The following is a 5,533-nucleotide window of genomic DNA, read 5'->3' as shown; positions in this document are numbered from 1 at the left end:
GAAAGAAAGAAAGAAAAGAAAGAAAGAAAGAAAGAAAGAAAGAAAGAAAGAAAGAAAGAAAGAAAGAAAGAAAGAAAGAAAGAAAGAAAAGGAATATTTGCAGTTGCAATTAAAAATTTTAGTTTCTGAAAGGTCTGTTTTTCTTTTCACTTGCTTGTTTATTTTTTATGCAGGATGCATTTCACTAAATTTGCTTCTTTTATAAAATTTTTTTTAAGAAAAACTTGGGGATAGTCATAAGTAGCAAATAAGTGGCAGGTTAAAAAAAAGAGAATCTTTTGGTCAGAAAGTAAAAAATAACCTTTCAAATATATAAGAGAAAGTGTCTAATGGAACACTGAATGATTGTCTGTACATTGGGCTAAGGATCAAACTAAAAAAATACTCACAGACCAAAAATTTTTCTGTTACTATGCACATTCATACACTGAGCTTTTAAAAGCAGGGCACTTTAGACAGACTAGTGAGCTCACATTTCAACACCTGAAGAGCAGTGATCACCTAACAGCCACCCACCCCTGTTGTTATATTTACTGCATTTAGGTGTTGCCCTGTGTGTTGCCACTGCCTGGTGAAAAAGTGCCTTCTAACTCAGTGTGAAAAAATTTGCACCTTTTTCCCAAGCAGCACATCAGCTCTGAGCTGATCTTCTCATGCATCCTCTTCTGTTCACATCCACCTTCTACCTCCATCTGCTGTAGGGTGTCTCCCACTTATTGAACAACTAATTTACTTTAGATGCAGGATAAGACAAGCACCTACATACAAATCAAGGGGGAAATCCTTCAGGTTGGATATCAGGAAAAGGCTCCTTACCCAGTGGGGCTCTGGCTCCCCAGGGAATGGGAACAGCCCCAAGGTTGCCAGAGCTCCAGAAATATTTGGACAACACTCTCAGGCACAGGCTGCGATTGTTGGGGTGTCTGTGCAGGGCCAGAATCTGGACTGGATGATCTCTGTGTGCCCCTTCCAACTTGGGGTACTCTATGATAACTCCTTTACTTCCCCTCAGCTGTTAGTGACATTGTTGATATATCCTCCTGGCTTCTCCTCATTGCTCCAGCATGCAGTGGTCATAATGGGGGGGGGTTCATCACACAAAAATCAGCCCAAACATCAAATAATGTAAGGCCACAATTCACAGAATCACAGAGTCATTAAGACTGTGTCATTAAGGAAAAGGACTCTAAGATTGTAGAGGCCAAACTTTAACCCAGATCCATTGTGTTCACCAGTAATTCATCTCATTCCTCTACTGCTGATTAAGTCCCTCTTTCTCTACAAAGGCTCAGCACTAGAGAGGTTTTCTCAAAGAAATCCCACCCACTGTGTCTTGGTTCATTGGGGAATCCTCTTTTTGGGATGCCACTACTAAGAACCAAGAGCAGCAAGTGAACACTGTGCTCTCTTTCCTCAGAGAAACACACAGAGAAAGGAAGAGTAGATACAGAATTCTGTCTGTGGGGAGAAATTCAGAACCAGCTGAGATGTTTGTTGCTGCTTTCATCCTCTTGCCTATGCAAATTAGTGAGGTTCAGAGCTAAATGGAAATGTGTTAAAAGGAAATCTGAAAGCAGAATATGTTTCATACACAAGTTCTGCTCCCTTCCTTTGGAAAGACACCTGTGGATACATTTTAATTAATAATTTCACTCTATCTCTTCTCTGATGTAAATTTACAAGCAAGAAGCAGGAAAAATGCCAAATCAAATGTTGCAGGCAGACTGGTGAGATAATTAGTATATGATACATAAGGAAGAAGAATCCCATAAAGCAAAGCTAGATGTGTGTACCTATTTGTGACAGCCTTTGGAGGAGGCTTCAATTCACAGAGGATCAGCTGTGTTTGCATTTTGCTCTTTCCTCTTCTCACTCAGTGAATCTCTCCCAGGAAGGTCCTTTTGCCTTGAGCTTTTGAACTGATGAAGTACCTGCAGGAACGAGGAAAGAAAAAGAACTTTAAAATAGATAAGCTGCTTATCTCTTTAGCTGACTTGAATTTGCTGCTATGTGGAGGAGGATGCTATCAAAATCAGAAGTTTAGAAGTTAGTAATGCTGGAAAAGTTTCTAGATGTGTATCACTAGCACAGAACTCTCCCTGCATGTTATTCTGTATATTGCTTCTAAATCACTGCTAGAGATAAGATTAATCCAGGTACATTGAATCTGCTTTTTCAAAAGTTATTTGTGGTGGTGTTTAGCCAAGGAAACAGGACTTGTGTGTTCATACTTTGTGCTTGTCAAGCTACCTGACATTCTTTTTCAATAACCTGTAAACCCACAGATCAACTTCACCAGAAGGGCAGAGCCCTCAAAGATATTAAATTCCAGAGTTTTTCATGAAAACCAGAAGCTTATCTGGTCAGTTTTAACTGCGACCTGGCCTTTCTCCATGAAATTACTGGTCACTGACCAACATACAAATTTCTGAGAGCCACAAGTGCTGCTTCTTGCTAATTAAGACTCAGGGGAAGGATTAGAGTGCCCACAAGGACACGAATTGGGTATGTATATGGAGATTCATCCCCTTGGCAGTACCTGGTGGGGGGAGAAAGAGTTCAGAATTCTGAAGTCATTCCAAAGGAGTAAAAGAAAAGCAGGACACAAATCCAGAAGATAAAACACTTTTTAAGTGTTTTAAACACTAATTTAAGTGTTTTAAACATTAATTAAATACTTCAGTTCATCAAGACACTCTTTCTTTTTTTCTTTTTTCTTTTTTCTTTTTTTTCTGAGACATTTGATTCAAGACCCGTGAATATTAAAGAAAAAATTCCCATTGGCTTCTGGGGGAGTTTCTAGGATCTGGCCAGGGCTGGGGAAAGATTTATGAAAACAGCAGCCATTCATTAAAAAAGAATTTTGAGAGATGCTCATGCTAATATTGTGATTTGGTTTATTGTACATATAAACATTTATTTGAACAAAAACCCCATCTTTTGACTTCAGCAGGAAAAGAAATACTATATTTAGAACAAAAAACTAGATATCAGCTTACAGTCACATACAAATTTAAACAGCAAATATTGCATTTTAATGATGCTTACTTTAAATGGGGTCTTCAATATGGTGTCTTTTTGTGGTTTTCTATGGTTTTAAGAACTAAAATCTCTTTCAGAAGGCAAAATACTGCTTACTGTGATTTGAATAGAGATGAGATCCAACACTAACCTGTTGCTTTCCAACACTGACTAAATTGTTTGTATGAACAGTAACACAATATCTACCTAAATCTTCCACTTCTGCTTCGCCATTTTTAGTGGTTTTCTTTTAAAATTCCAATTTCTTCTACTCTTGATAGCAGATCCAGCTCCTCCCTTACACTGCTGGAAGTGAATTGAACAAACCTCACTCAGTCTGACCATGAATCTTGAATTCTTTCCTACACCACTTTACAGACTAGTGGTTACAGCAGTTTCCTGAGACACCAGAAACAGGGATTTGACACCGTCATGGAGGGAAAAGATGGTATGGATATCCCCTTTGAGCATGAGTTCTCTTGTTTGAATGAAGGGTCTTCCTTCTGGTGTGGTGAAAAAATGTCAAAAGTCGAAAAGAAGCAGCCTTGGAGGTAATTTGAGGAAACCCATTGGCTCATGCCTCTCAGGGGAGAAAAACCAAAGTCATTGTTGATTTCTGGAAATTTATTGGGAGTAAGAAAAAAGTTCAGGCATCTGGAAAAATTAACCATAAAAACCTGAGGTGCCCTTAAAATATAACTGCCTGCGGGACTAAATAACAGCTGAATCAGCATCAGAGTTCTGGATTTAGGCCCATAGAAATCCTACTTGGAGCACTTCTCCTTTTCCCAGGCTCTAGGCCCTCTGCTCTGTGACAGGAGGAACTACATCTGCACTGAGACAGCAGCCGGAGCTCCTGGGCTGTGAACTCGAGCCCCTAGGCAGGCTGCATGCTAAATCCTTGTGCCAAAACACTTTGAAAGGAGACAGCTTGAGTTCCTATACGGCCTTCCAGGTCTATCTTGGCTCATAACTGTCTTTGTCTTTGATGTTCCAAGGGCTGGATCTCATCTGCCCTGTATGCTAGTATTGGAGAGCTGGGGATGTTCACCTGGGAAAGAGAAGGATCTGAAGAGACTTAGAGCTCCTTCCAGTGCCTAAAGGGGCTCCAGGAGAGCTGGAGAGGGACTTTGTACAAGGGCCTGGAGTAACAAGACAAAGGAGAGTGGTGTTATAGTGAGACAGTGCAGATTTATGTTAGACACTAGGAGTTCTTGGCTGTGAGGATGCTGAGGTCCAGAGAAGTTGTGACTGCCCCATCCCTGGAAGTGTCCAAGACCAGGCTGGACAGGGCTTGGAGCAACCTGGGATAGTGGAAGGTGCCCCTGCTTATGAGACAGGGTTGGAAATGGATGATCTTGAATGTCCATTCCAACCCAAACCATTCTGGGATTCTATGATCCTACAATTCTCATAGTTCTGGATCGTGGTTTACATGGGGAGTGTTCATTTCTGGCTATGATTTATGAGTTTTAAGGTTAGAGGAGACCAATAGTCTGATCTACTTCACAGTGCAGATCACACACTTCACCCAGAGACTCTGGCATCTGGCTCCATTAAGCAGGGCTATGGGTCTGCAGGTTATTTATTGTCCAGGAAAGGTGTCAGGGTGACAGCACTGTCTATTGAAAATCTCTGCTCAGCTACTCAGGAGGCATAACACAGCAGAGAAAGTTATCTCCCAGCTCTACCCACTGTCCCAATAATAACATTTGGTTGCTGTCTTAATACATCTTTGAAAAGAAAGATGCTTTTGTCATCCCTCATTAATCATCTGAGTCATAAATTTCTCATCTAGTATTTATTTTATTTTTCCATTTTTGTGCCCTTTATGTCATGCTGGAGGCTATTGCATGCACAAAGTCATGCTCTAAAATAGCATCAACCTTGCTTCTTTCATGCCAACTGTACTCTGCTTCAATTTTCTTATACTGAAATTTTGGAAATATTAGGGTACCTTAAAATAGGTTTCACCTTTTGAGGAAGACAATTTTTCAACATGCTCTAAGTCTTTTTTTCCCTTTTTCTACAGTGTATGTGCCCCACTTCTCGCCTAAAATATTTTCTTGTGTTGGAATTTTGTCCTTAAAAAATCCTTCTCAGTTGAGGGACTTGACACTGGGCAAGTGGACTGTTTGGAACACGTCAGTTCTGAACTGGTGGTGTGCTGTTTAGGTGGTGCCCAAAACTGGAGCACCCCAGTGAGTTTATGACTCCAACACACTGCCATAACCAGCACATTGCAGAAGGGGCAGCCCTGAACAACACAGGTGACTCTCAGCATGACCACGGAGCAAATGAGCTGTAATTGCAGCTCATGGAATGCACCCACTGCTTCAAACCAGCTCGTTTGAGCAGCAGTAGCACAGCAGAGAGCAGGCTCAGCCTCTGCCCAAAGCACTGGGTGAATGCCTGAGGGGCTGATCCATGTGGATACAACCCAACTGCACCGGTAGCGCTCTTTCCAACCACAACCCTATCAGTCTCACACAGGGTACCATCCTGCTTTGCA

The sequence above is a fragment of the Prinia subflava genome, chromosome Z (assembly GCF_021018805.1).
Source record: "Prinia subflava isolate CZ2003 ecotype Zambia chromosome Z, Cam_Psub_1.2, whole genome shotgun sequence".
Classification (NCBI taxonomy): domain Eukaryota; kingdom Metazoa; phylum Chordata; class Aves; order Passeriformes; family Cisticolidae; genus Prinia; species Prinia subflava.
This window is presented reverse-complemented; position numbering follows the sequence as displayed.